Source organism: Notolepis coatsorum (assembly GCF_963971535.1).
Source record: "Notolepis coatsorum genome assembly, chromosome: 11".
Classification (NCBI taxonomy): Eukaryota; Metazoa; Chordata; class Actinopteri; order Aulopiformes; family Paralepididae; genus Notolepis; species Notolepis coatsorum.
The window spans coordinates 5,269,384-5,283,601 of NC_140175.1; the positions used below are offsets into that span (position 1 = coordinate 5,269,384).

Sequence of the window (14,218 nt, forward strand, 5' to 3'; positions counted from 1 at the left end):
CATAAGGACAGCAGGGCGGGTGCAAGCGATGTGACGTAATTGGCAGATGCGACTGTCAATCAAAATTATTATGTTTGCCGACTGAATGAATATAAACGTTATTAACAGATTGCAGCATAGGTACAATACAGTACAGCTCAATACAACAACAGTCAACAGTGGACTGGAGGATGCAGACCAGAGAAAGACTTTCGTCTTGTTTACATCAGGGTCCCCCATTTTCAATTCATCATATTTCATATCTAAATCATATAATATCTCATTGCTAAATATATGCAATATATAATCTAATAATCCAATAATCTAAATCTAATATATAATATAAAAATGCTAAATGCATGGGTATTTTATTTTGTCTTTAATGTTAGCTTGCAAACTCAAATACTTGGTAAGCCTCATAATGAATTGTTTGGGGGAAAAAAGAAAAACATCGTGATGCGTATCGTGTATCGCCGAAAGGTCAGAAAATATCGTGATATCATATTTAGGCCATATCGCCCAGCCCTACATTGGATTATTGACAAGACCATACTTGGTAATTTACTGTACATTGGAGGGGGTTGTGTTCGGACATTTACAGGGGCCAGTTTCGAGTTGCAGTCTCCCTTAGGTGTTTTTTTAGAGTGTTTTTGAAAGTGGGTAGTGATTCACATTCCTTTACAGCTTTGGGTAGGGCGTTCCACATTGATGTGGCATAATTGCGAAACGTGTTTAGTCTAGAGTTGTTCCGATACCGATACCAGTATCGGAAAAGCCGCCGATACTGCCTAAAATGCTGGTATCGGTATCGGCCGATGCTGCTCTAATGCTGCGCTCCGATACCATATGACGTAATTGGGATCATCCCTATGTTCCCCGGGTCCTATGTTCCCCGGGTTCTATGTTCCCCGCTTTGATTGATTAATAGATTGAACATTTTATAATTTTTTATTATTTTATTAATTATTAATGTCCGCCTTGTTTCGAACGGTTAAGCTTAGGCCCTCGTTCGAACTGGTTAAGGTTAGAGTTTGGAATCAGGGCTGGTGGTCTAAAATGTTCAATCTATCAATCAATCAAAGCAGGGAACATAGAACCCGGGGAACATAGACATGCTCCCACGTAATTTATCAACAACACTGCGGTCTGTTGAGTGAGCATTATAAAACAAACGTGTGCTTAATCGACCGTGAATTAAAGTGTCAATGCCAGAGCGCTGTTGACGGGGAGCTCTGATGGGTTCGCTTGGTGCCTGGTGTTATTAGCATTGAACAGCTAACCGAAAGCTAGCTTTAACGTTACCTTGGCTAAAGTTGGGGCTATTCATAATCCAGCAATAATGGCTGCAGACCTGCAAGCAAAGTACAGCAAGTTGGCAAAGGAGTATTCCAAGTTAAATCACAATGTCACCAGTAACGTTAGTCTTTCCATATACCGGTAGCTCATGCTAGCTAACCTAGCTCACATTAACGTAGTCATTGATCGACCACCTTGCGTACACAATTAATGACATGTTGGGGACAGCCATATCAGTGACAATGTTTAGCTTTTAGTGCCAAATGATAAGAGTTTGAGGCGGAGTCTCAAAAGAGAATGTTGAATATTTATTTTGCATCGGAAAAAATCACAACATGCACGTTCTATCTGCTACTAGCTTACAGACTGAGTAGGGTATATCTGCAGAGCCACTGGGTAGCGAGTGCAACACCGTCTAATGTCCGTGTGGATCATTGGATTAGGGTATATCTGCAGTGCTGCAGCCCCATACTCATTGATTAATGATACTAATACAAATCTATACAATCACCGTTGTTGAATAAATACCATTACTTTCTAGTTATTACTAAAAAAACAGTATATATAAAACAGTATCTGTAAAAAAAATATATATATATAATTTATATAATATCGTTTTTTTTTTTTTTTATGTATGCACTGGTATCGGATAAGTATCGGTATCGGCCGATACCCAAAGCTTAGGTATCGGAATCGGATCGGAAAGGAAAAAATGGTATCGGAACATCTCTAGTTTAGTCCCTTGTTTGAGCCGAATCTGGGTTTAACATGATTTGTGGAGCTCCCTCTGGTGTTGTGATCGTGGTATTCACTGACCTTTGGGAAGTATTTTGACATATACATGGGTACCTTGGTCGTGTAGTGTATAGGGATGCCCCGATCGATCGGCCACCGATCGTTATCGGCCGATAATCAGTATAAATATGCGATCGGGGAATTCCGATAATTAGTCATATTCGCCGATCGCGGAAACTGATCAAGTGGATATCTCACTCGCTTGTCTCAGACGCACAGGACCTGCAAACTGCTCCTCCTCCCTAGCCCCGCCCGTACCCGTGTAGAGTTTGTAAACACAGAGGAGGCGGACCTCCTCTGCTGAGTCTAGATAGTGCATTCGACCTGAGCTAACGTTAGCTACCTAGCTATCGTTACTGTTTAAACAAAATTACCCAGTCAACTATTCACTTTTAGTAGGCATTGTCTAACGGTATTTAGCCGGCTAGCTACCGATAGCTCCTGATATCAACAAATGCTCCAGCAAGTCTTGTAGTGCATGTTGATACCTCCATTAGCTCGCGTTAGCTGACGTTAATTCACTGTTCAAAACGAAATGTCCGATTGAACTAAATAGTTGTCTTAACGTCATCTAGCCGGCTAGCAGTAGCTACAGATAGCTCCTGATATCAATGTCTTATAACATTGATTGAATGCGTATTCGAGCTGAGGGCTTGCTGAATGTGAAATGACCAAAGCACTTAACGTTACCAATGGGGTCCCGCTGCAGCGCCGGAGAATCCTTTTGCTCGCTATCTGCAAACAGCTCCACTAGAGTACACACAGACAGTGGAGCTGTTTGCAGATAGCGAGCATTTTGACTTGTTGCGTGGTGGCGATGTCTCGCAGATAATACAAGTACAAGTCTAATTATATAATATATATATTTTATTAAAAAAAGAAAAAGAAAAAAACTTTTTATATAAAATAATTTTTAATTTCTTTTTAATCAAAAACTATCGGTATCGGATCTGTATCGGCCGATATGGCTCACGACGATCGGTGATCGGTATCGGTGGCAAAAAACGTGATCGGGGCATCCCTAGAGTGTATCTTGTAGACCAGGCCCATTGCAAGTTGCTGTACTCGTCGTCTACTCTAAGCCATCCTAGGTTGTCAAAGTGGGCAGGGGTGAGGTGGGTTCTAGGAGTAAGGTCAAGCAGTAGTCTGACCAGTTTGTTTTGAGATGTTTGTAATTTTGTTTTTAGCGCCTTTGAGGTGCTCTGGTACCATGAGGTGCAAGCATAGTCGTAGTACCCTTGAATGAGTGCTCCTGCTAGAGTCTTCAGGGTATTCTTGTTTACCAGTGAGGAGATCCGGTACAAGAATCGAGTTTGTTGGTTGACTTTTTTTATTACATTGGATGCCATTTTGTCACAGGAAAGATTTGCCTCTAGGATGGAACCCAGGTAGGTAATATCTTCTTTCCTTGTGACAATATTGTCACCCACTGTAACTGAGAAGCCATCGGTCTTGCTGAGTTTGTTATTTGAACCGAAGAGAATGGACTCTGTTTTGCCCATGTGTAATGATAGTTTGTTATCAGCGAGCCATATGCAGATTTTGCCTAGTTCTGAGCTGAGGGTTTTTTCAACCTGTAACTTGTTCTTGTCAGAGACCAGCAGGGCTGAGTCGTCCGCAAACAGGAACAAGTTGCAGTCACAAGCTGACGACATGTAATTTGCATAAATTAGGAACAGTAGCGGACCTAGTATGCTTCCTTGTGGAACACCACAGCTTACTGTGAGGGGGGGGGGGGTAGGGTACCGTTTACCTCCACCATCTGCTCTCTCCCCTCCAGGTAGGATTGCATCCAGCTCACTGATAGACTATCAAAACCAATTGCTTTTAGCTTGTCAATCAGAATGGTGTGATTGACAGTGTCGAAGGCCTTTTGTAGGTCCAGCATGACCATGCCGCAGTATTTGCCCGCATCCACCTCTTGTTTGATGTGGTCGTTTAAATAGAGAAGGCATGTGTCAGTGGAGTGGGATGTTCTGAAGCCAGATTGGAATTCGTAGATTCGATTTATTTCCGCAAGGTATTTTTCGACCTGTTCGTATACAATTTTTTCCATGACTTTCGAGATGGAGGTAAGGATAGAAACAGGGCGGTAGTTGCCTGGGTCTAATTTACTGCCTTTTTTGTGCAGAGGGGTCACTCTCGCAATTTTGAAGTCCTTGGGGACGTGTCCCTGTTTTATGGAGAGGTTTATTATGTGTGTGATGACTGGGGTGATGGCGGCTGCTGAGTCTCTGAGGAATTTGGAGGGGATGTTGTCATGGCCAGTGGCCTTGTTAGGTTGGAGGGCGCTCAGTTTTTTTGAGTACCTCATCTGTTGTTACCATTTCCAGTTTGAAGTCGTCTTTGTGGACCCCTAGGTTCTTGTAGTATGCTACTATGTGTTCTACCCCATAATGCCCTGAGTGGGAGGGTAGTTTGTTTACCAGTGTTGTGGCTATGTTTGTGAAGAAACTATTTAAGTAATTGGCTACATCCAGCTTTTCTGTGATGAGCGTGTTGTCCGTCTTTATGTTTATGTTTGAGAATCTGGTTTTAAGTTTTTTACTGCAGCCTAGTTGGTTATTGAGTAATTTCCAAAGTTCACATGGTTTGTTTTTGTTTTCCTCGGTTTTGTCATTGATGAAATTTTTTTTTGCTGTTTTGATCATGGAGTTTACATCATTTCTTAGTCTGTTTCTTTCCAGTTTGAGTTCAGTCACGTGGGCTTGGAGTTCACTGCTCGTGCTTATGGTAAGCTTTGACTGACTTTTACGAAACTCAGAGCATTTTTTGTCTCTGGTTTTCATAGCGGTCAGTATTTCAGCGTGCATCCACGGCTCCGCGCAATCTTTTACCCTGGTGGTTCTTAGGGGGGCCATGTTGTTTAGTATTGTTGAAAATTTGGTTTTGAAGACAATCCATGTTTCTTCAACCAGTGTACCATTGAGCTCATCTGACCAGTCCAGACCCTCCAGTTCAAGGTTAAAGGCCTCGCTAGAGTAGGTTTTGAGGTCTCTAGATGTGACTGTTTTGTGACAGCCAGCCTTTTGTTTTAGCTTTTTGCGCGTACAGAATATCATATAATGATCACTTAACCCGCATGCTATAACCCCTTTATTGGCGAATTGATTGAATGATTGAAAATTGTATGAACAGATTGCAGAATGGGTACAATACAGTATAGCTCAATACACACAATTGTTAAGGGGATGCAGACCAGAGAAAGACTTTCGTCTTGTTTACATCAATCAATCAATTCCATCTTCAAAATTGATAAAGTAAGTGCCGATGGACATCATAATACGTAAATTAACACTTGTGTCTGTGATCAGTACATACATTTTTTTTTATTTTCTTTTATTTATCCAGGAATGTCCCATTGAGATACAAGATCTCTTCTTCCAGGGAGTCCTGAACTATCCTAACATACGAACTATCCTACATGTCTGATCAGTACATAGAACTATCCTACATGTCTGTGATCAATACTAGAACTATCCTACATGATCAGTACATAGAACTATCCTACATGTCTGTGAGTGATCATACTAGAACTATCCTACATGTCTGATCAGTACATAGAACTATCCTACATGTCTGTGATCAATACTAGAACTATCCTACATGATCATACTAGAACTATCCTACATGTCTGATCAGTACATAGAACTATCCTACATGTCTGTGATCAATACTAGAACTATCCTACATGATCATACTAGAACTATCCTACATGTCTGATCAGTACATGAACTATCCTACATGTCTGGGTCTGGGATCAGTACATATAACTATCCTACATGTCTGGCATCAGTCCATAAAACTATCCTACATGTCTGGGATCAGTACATAACACTATCCTACATGTCTGGGATCAGTACACTTTTTCACACCTTAACGACGCAAAGTTATCTGCTCTTGGTAAGTCATATTGTAACATGTCCCATATCCAATGTGTGGTTTGCTAAACCTTGACTAAACCTTCTCAGTTTGTGATTGTTCTGTTCTGTTAGAACAATCATATTTTATGTTGCATGGTTTGGAGAGCTAGGAGGCTTCCTTAGAAGAGACTCTGAGTTCAGTGTAAAAGTGAGAGTAAGACAGACTAAAGTAAACACGCTCTAGCCTAAAGCTAACATTTCCTTTTTTCCCGTCGCAAACCGTTATTTCAACTTGTTAGGAAGTGGAGGCTTCCCTCATTTAGATTAGATTAGCTGTCATTATACAGCACAAGTACACTACAACAAAAAGAAGTTTGGCAGATTTAGGCAATTCTTTCTGTACATAATGAACCATGACATGAACGTATCTTTTTCTCTTCACCTGCTGTAATTTAGCCTTCACTTTTTTGGCAAATAATCCACTGCGTCCACCATGATGGATTTGTGATCTTTGTGTCAACGTCTAGAGAAAACCCTAATGGATTGTCCAGACGTCCACACGCTTCCCATCACCCGTGACAACAAGGATGGTCTGCTGGACATGGACAAGCTTGCCAGAGGTGATCATTTTACCACTTCATTTACATTCTTTAAAGTAATTTTGTTCTTAATTTCTATCATTCCTAAACACCTCATGGATGTCAATCAATCTACATTTTATTACAGACCCAGGGTCCATATAAAAGACAGGACAATACATAGAATAAATTACATTAGACCATTAAAAAAATCACAGTTTAAAATAAAATACAGATTAATGTCATATAAACATAAAGACAACTGTCTGTGTTTCCACTGCTGGGATTGAAGGACAAAACCAAGATGAGCTCATTTACAGAGTAATTTACCAGACAAACACATGTAAATATAAGATTTCTTAAGACAGCTTGGGGAGGAAGTCCTGCAGCCACAAACATCTTACTTGCACTTAGGGATGGCACCGATCCGATACTCGGTATCGGTCCGATACTGGCCAAATTCACGGGATCGGATATCGGAAAAACACTTGAGTATTACCCCATCCGATACATGCTGTAAAGCATGCCATCACGTGAACAGTAACAACGTTATCGTTAGCTAAACGTGAGTCTTGTTAGCAGTGCGCCGCGATCATGTCAGCTGTGTGGAGTTATTTTAAGCTCAAAGAAGAAAAAGGCAAAACAGTGTTTTGAGCTGCCGCGGTATTGATGTTTTCCTTACCGCACACATTTGCAATATATTTCCTACCGCCGCGGTATTACCGCACACACACAAAAAAAAAAAAGTTTGAATGCATTTTTTTTGTAGTCTACTCTTTATATAGCATATAGCCTGCCTCTAGTCTAAATGTCTATCTTTAGAGGATGACTTTGCAGCATGAATATTGTTTGGGATTCGGCATGCACGCATTCGTTATTAAAAGTGAAACACTGATTCGAAGTCTCCCCTCGGTGTCGCGCCCGCCGGTTACCCCCCCGACCCTTTCTTCTTCTTATTATTATAACGTTACTACTTATGATTACAAAGGCATTCGATTTGTGGCATTAACGTTAGTATAGTTACACGTTCGTATTTACCGGACCACATAGCAAGGCAAGCGTTACTCAATTAATATCTAAGTTCCTTTCTTTGCTCAGAGCGTGCCGAGTTGTACCCATTCTGCGGTCTGTTAATAAAGTTTTCAATCAGACAAGTGTATAGAACGAAGGGCTTTTATTATAACATTTCGTTGCAGTAAAATCATTATGCCTCGTTCCCTGAGGAGCGACGGTACGTCGGTAATACACTCCGGTCTCCGGTGGGAGCTAACGTATATTAGCCGTGTTGTGACTGAGCTCTGATCAATGGCTGAGATTCAGGAAGTAAAAGCACTGCAAGACGATCCAACGTGTGAAGCGTCTCTCTTCTGACCAATCAGTGGTCTGCAATGTTTCATGTGACTTTTCTGGTACCCAATAGGGTCGCTTGGAATCTCGACAGAGAAGTAGGGTATATCTGCAGAGCCGCAAGCCCAACGAGAGCGTAATAATAATAATAATATAATAAAAAACAGCGGTGATGCCGGTATTCAGCCCAACGCTGCGGTGGGCATGATGTAACAGCGATACCGCGGTAATACCGATACCGCGGCAGCTCTAGTGGTGTTATATATCTATGGTGTGCACACTAATATGACACAGATAGCCCTTTTACACCGGCCAGGCTCCGTGCTGGAGCCGGTTCCCGAACGTAATCTCGCACCGGCCAGCGCGTTCACACCGGGATTAATTGGTTCAGAACGTGACAAATCGGTGCTCAGCTGGCACCGGAAAATAGTTGGTTTTTCCTCGTGAACCGTGACGTCATCAGTGGGCGTGTCATATTCTAGGCTGTGAAGACGAGTAAACGGGGGGAAAGTAGCGAGTCGGCATTGCACTCAACCGATCCATTCAACAGGAAGCAATTTGCGACTGATCTCAAAACGAGATTAGATTCAAATGTATTGTTATGATACAGCACAAGTACAATACACCATCCAACCATAGTGGATAAAGAAATGCTCCAGAAATGCGTGGAGAAAGGCTTAGCGAGCCTCAACGCGCGAGCACACACTGTTTGAAATGAATCATTCCAGCAAAGTAGGCTTCTATTATTCGAATTACTGTTTTAATGGGTATCATAGTAGTAAGTCCTACTGTAGAACATGACATATGACATCTGATTTTATTAATGCCAATGCTAAAAATTAGGGACAAGCGCAATTGGCACAAGTGTAAATGATGGATTAGTCACTCATAGTTAACATCTGACCGATTAGCTCAACTGGTAAGTCCGCTGGCTGTGGATTCTATGGTCACAGGTAGTGATGCACCGATGTGAAAATTGTGGCCGATACCGATAACCGATATTAATATTGCTGTTCTGGCTGATACCGATATTTACCGATGTCGATATCTTGTATAGAAAACACTTTTTTATGATAATCAAATAAAGAGCAAATTATTTTTTAAATATATATATATATATCGGCCCTATCTTGATATCGGACCGACACCGATGTGTAAAAAAAACGGCCATATCGACCGATATTATATTGGCGGCCAATATATCGTGCATCACTAGTCACAGGTTCAAAGCTTTTGGCTGACTGACTGGCAACATTTCCCCCAGTCACGTCGATTTAAATTTGAGTTGAGATTTTGAGTAGAGTGAATTATAACTATTGATTTGAGTGGAGTGAGTTTTAACAACTCCGTCCAAATGACTGCATTAGTCCAAGTGTCCAAGTGTCTTAATCAGTTCATTTTTGTAGGTCCTGTGCGCGGTAAACGGATTCAAAATCTTCTTATTGCAATCCCAAAAGCTTCGATAATCCAAATGTCCACGACTTCAAGTTGGTAGCCCGATTGAAATGTCGAAGAGGCAGAGAGGGTTAGCCTTATTCTGCTTCCTTGACGAAAATATGCAATCCACTGATTAGATCCATTTCGAGTTGATTTGAGCATAGTCCGACAACCGGCACGAAGCACAGAGCACAGCAGCGTCAGGCTTCATGGAGGCAGTAGAGGCGGCGGTAGGAACGGCCTTGAGGAGCCTGGGGAGAGGAGAGAAATGTCACTGTCTCTGGGAAGGCTGGGAAGGGAAAATAGGCAGCGTAGCGATTTCAAAATGAGATTCGATTAAAATGTATTGTCATTATACAGCACAAGTACAATACACCATCCAACCAGAGTGGATAAATGAATTAACCTAAAAAAAAATAACGTTTGGAACCAAGAGATTTTAACCTGTGACCCAGCGTTTCCGTTAGCCGGTAATTACCGGTATTTGACCGGCAAAATCTGTTGAAGTCCGACATATTTAATCTCTCCGGTCATAGTGTCCGGTGAAAATAGTTCCCTCTGGGCACAGTTTGATTATTTGAATTGTATTTGGATGGGCTGGAGTTGGGTGGCCTATGCGATGAACGAAACAATCATTGCGTTTGTTGTCGTTGCTTCGCTCAGCGAGAGCTTGCTGCTGGATTTGCGGAAGGCATGCAGCTGCAGACCCACAGAACCCACCAGCTTTGCTGGCACAGTGCGGTCCCCAGACCTGGAAAGCTGCTCTGCGGGTCTGCAGCTGGATGCTTCTTGCAAACTAACTGCGGCCGGCTCGCGCTGATAACAGCTTTCATTGTTGGACCGGCTGCTTGGTGGAGCAACGATGAAACGAATGTAATGAATCGTTCGTCGCATGGGCTATTTAATTTTGGCCTGTTTTGGTACGGTTCGGGTGGTCAAGTTGTGCTTGGAGGGAGTTGTTTTCACCGGACATTATGACCAGCACCAAGTCGTTGGGAGGTGGAGATATACATCACGCAAACCCACGATAATGTTGCCGTCTCTCTCTGCAAAATTTCTCAGTTCTTCGCTTGATATAATTAATACAAATGTCCAATATAACGGAATTCATTAGCTCATAAAAATGTGATTATAACAGACTGCTGTTTAGTGTCAGACCGACTGCCCACATACGCGGTCTATTTTATTTCAAGTCAGCAGCAGCACGGAGTATCGAGGGACTTATTTTATTTGGAATATATTAATGACTGTATACGCAAAAGTAGCCTAGTAAATAAATAAATCTACATGCCTTGAGGATGACATTCTTTATATAGCCTGCCTATCAATTGTTTTAAAGCTCAATAAACTATGACCGGAATTAATCTCATTTGTCCGGTAGATTGAAATCTTGCAGGTCACGGAGACCGGCAACAATTTTTTCTAACGGAAACCCTGCTGTGACCATAGGTTCCACAGCCAGCGGACTAACCAGTTGAGCTAATCAGTCGGATGTTAACTGTAAGTGACTAATCCATCATTTACACTTGTGCCAATTGCGTTTGTCCCTAATTTTTAGTATTGGCATTAATAAATCAGATGTCATGCTAATGTCATGTTCTACAGTAGGATTTACTACTATGATACCCATTAAAACAGTAATTTGAATAATAGAAGCCTACTTTGCTGGAACGATTAATTTCAAACGTATACAGTGTGTGTGTGCTTTTGTGTGTGCGCTCGCGCGTTGAGGCTCGCTAAGCCTTTCTCCACGCATTATTTTTACCTCCGCCTGAGTAACGCCCCTGTTGATGACTGACACAGTGGAATGTTGGTTCTGCTTAAATGGGTGTGAACACGGGCCGGTTCGCCAGAGAGCACCAAAGTTCAGAGTCTCCAGAACGGAGCTGGAGCTTGAACCGGAGCCCTGCTGGTGTAAAAGGGCTAACCGAGAGTACTGGCCACCGTACTGGGGTCACAGACGGGTAACGTTAACTACTAGAAGCGGATTAGCTACGGAGCTAACTCACAAACAAATACAGAGGACTCGCGTGTATACTTGTCGAATAACACGACACAGCCGAGTGTACCATCTCCAAAGCGATGGTGGCAGCAACACTGGAAACTCCATGGACTTAATTAAACACTTCATGGAAACAGAGTAACATTATGTCGAGTTCACGAATGCAGAGAGGAAATGTTTTGCAGCAGCAGTTAACGTTAACGTCACTGGAAACCCTTCAGAAGTGCGAGAAACTCCTTGCAGACGGTAACAAAGCAGAGCTTATAACCAAGAAAATAACCAAATGTATTGTGCTGGACGAACAGCCCCTTTCTGTTGTTGAAAATGTAACGTTAGGTATCCTTGCTTCGAATAAGTACAATGTTGTGTTTCTTTTTCGAATGTAGCCAAGAGTATAACCATAATCCTATTATAAAAACAGCAGTCAAAGTGTATATTTTCAGCACTATGTGCATTGCACCGGACCGGAAAACGCGAGGACAGGAAGCCGTCATGAGTCTTATGTAGTCTTATTGTAGTCTTATTAACACAATGGCGCCCAAGGACGTATATCTCCGTGTTTCGATTCCACCCGTCGTGGACAGAGGCACGGCTAAATCCGTGGCAAGTTGTTATTGCTTTTATTCCATTTTAATAACCTATTCAAGGTCGCCGAGCGGCACTGCAGATCTACCCTACTCTATGAATTCGAGAAGGTGCAATACCGGCCAGATCCTCTTAGGGGCGCTATCGCGATAATGCAGTGTTCCCTGCTCAGTTTCCAGTATTTGTGGTGAGCGCCTTGCCCACTGCACCACGTAGCCGCCCACTATAATTTTATAAACATGTCTCGTGGACAGACTTGGGCGAATGATGAGGTGAAAGCCCTTATCAACATATGGTCAGAAGACCAAATAAAACAACTGCTTGTGGGCACCCACAAAAACAACGAGGTGTACAAGTTGTTTACCGAGAGGATGGCGGTAATGGGGTATAATAGAACGGTGGATCAATGCCACGTCAAAATAAAAAAACTGCGCCAGCAATACATTAAAGTCCACGACTTGCTGCGAAAAAGTGGGAGTTTGGGGGACGAGAAAGACAAGTTCCCTTGGTATGATGACCTGGACGCTATACTTGGCACAAGACCAACATCCAGCCCGAAACATATTGTCGAGTCTTTCGAAGATGAGACCCAGACGGCATCATCACCAGCACCGACTGAAAATAGTGTTGCCTCCGCTGATCTGGAGTTAGACAGAAGTGGTAAGAGTTTTTTTTTGTGATCTGTATTTCTGTGTGTCTAGTACAGTGTTTCTCTCTTCACTTCACACCAGAGCTCTTTAGCCCTGCACCTAATGGAAACAATAACCCAGGCAAACTTCTGCGAGCCACACACACACACACACACACACACCAAAGCTTCAAACACTTTAGATGATCTAGCCTTTGACAGTATGTAAGGATATGAATTTATAAATTATATGCCAGGCCTATGACATGTTCTAAACCATTCTTGGTTAAATTGTTATTCACATAATTAATTTAATTAAACACACTGTAATTTATTTTATTAACAGGGGATCAAAGCTCAGTGGAGTTTAACAAAGATGATGACAGCACACCCAGCAGCACAGCCCACAACCTGGGGGAACCCCCATTTATGTCTGTAGCCCTGGACGATCACCCTTAGCTCCGCATCAGATGGGGTCTTGATGTATTGACGTCGCATGACCTGGTTTATGGCTGTCACAACCTCTTGGGTAATGAGACAGGCAGTGGACATGCCAACACCAAACAGGTGAGAGATGGATCTGTACTCGAGATTGGTTGCCAACCGCCACAGACATATTGCCACCCGTAGCTCAACAGAGACAGGGCGTCGGTAGCTGGTATTCTGGCGTGTCAAACTGGGTCGCAGGATGTCACACAGGTGCAGGAAGGACACTCTTTTCATCCTGAAGTTTAGTTGCCAGTCTCTGTTGTTCCAGTTGTCACTGATATGTTGCCACCAACTACAGGGACGTGGAATGGTCCACATGCTCCTGTAAAGATAAAGTACATAGTATCATTGAACTGTTTGTTTATTAATTGATTATTCAATGTGTAAATGTTTATAGTGGACATATTTTAATTAAATGTATATTATTCTCTATATTTCTAAATTGCACTGAATTTTTGTGTAGTTCTTTCTTCCAGCATGACTGTCTGTAAAACATGTTTTATAGGCAATGTCACAAACAGGTAATTTATGACAAATAGGGAGTCCACACGTGATAACAATTTAACAAAAAAGAATTTACCTATCTAAACAAACAAAAGCATAATGACATGAACAATGAAATGTTTTGTATAAGAATCAGTGGTGAGTGCAGTGTGTGGATGAGTGAGTAAGTATGCTGTGGTGTGTGTTTGGTGTAAGTATCAGTGCTATAATATGTCAAAGGATGCAGCTTGGGTGTTGGTACAACCTGTGCCTGGGAGTGGAGAAAGCAGATGGGAGAAGCAGACAGAAGGTTTAGACAGGGGAACATATATACTGTTGCTACAGGCAGCTCTCTGCACTGCACAGGTGATTCAAATTGGGGTAACGACCTACCCACTCCACCCTGCTCTTTGAGTCAGAAGACTCCCCATTTGCAGGTAGAGTGGGGGTCGTCACACCCTCCCCCTAAAGAAAAGGGTTCTACCCTATTAACAAATTACATTTTTATTTACAAACAAGCTAACCCAAATGTAACAATAATACTTTTTCCCAAATTCAAATCAAAAACATCGTTTTATCCTTCACCCATTCCCCTCACCATCCTGCCTCCGCTCTCAGCAACATAGGGCCCTAGGAAGCAGTTTAAGAGAGCAGGAGACAGTAGGGATTAGGGAACAGACAAAACAAGGGTTACACATTAGATAACAGCACACACCAATTTCAAAAATACAAATGT

The 14,218-nt window shown here is 42.2% G+C and overlaps 1 long non-coding RNA gene across 1 annotated transcript in view; it reads left to right on the forward strand.

The window, feature by feature from the left end:
* The window catches only part of LOC311236691, a 27,350-nt gene extending 14,296 nt beyond the window's left edge, over positions 1-13,054 (forward strand). Inside the window, exons 2-3 of the long non-coding RNA XR_014620237.1 lie at positions 6,461-6,553; positions 12,857-13,054. This is a non-coding gene — a long non-coding RNA (uncharacterized lncRNA). The remainder of the gene's footprint in view (positions 1-6,460; positions 6,554-12,856) is intronic.
* Positions 13,055-14,218: the final 1,164 nt, after the last annotated feature.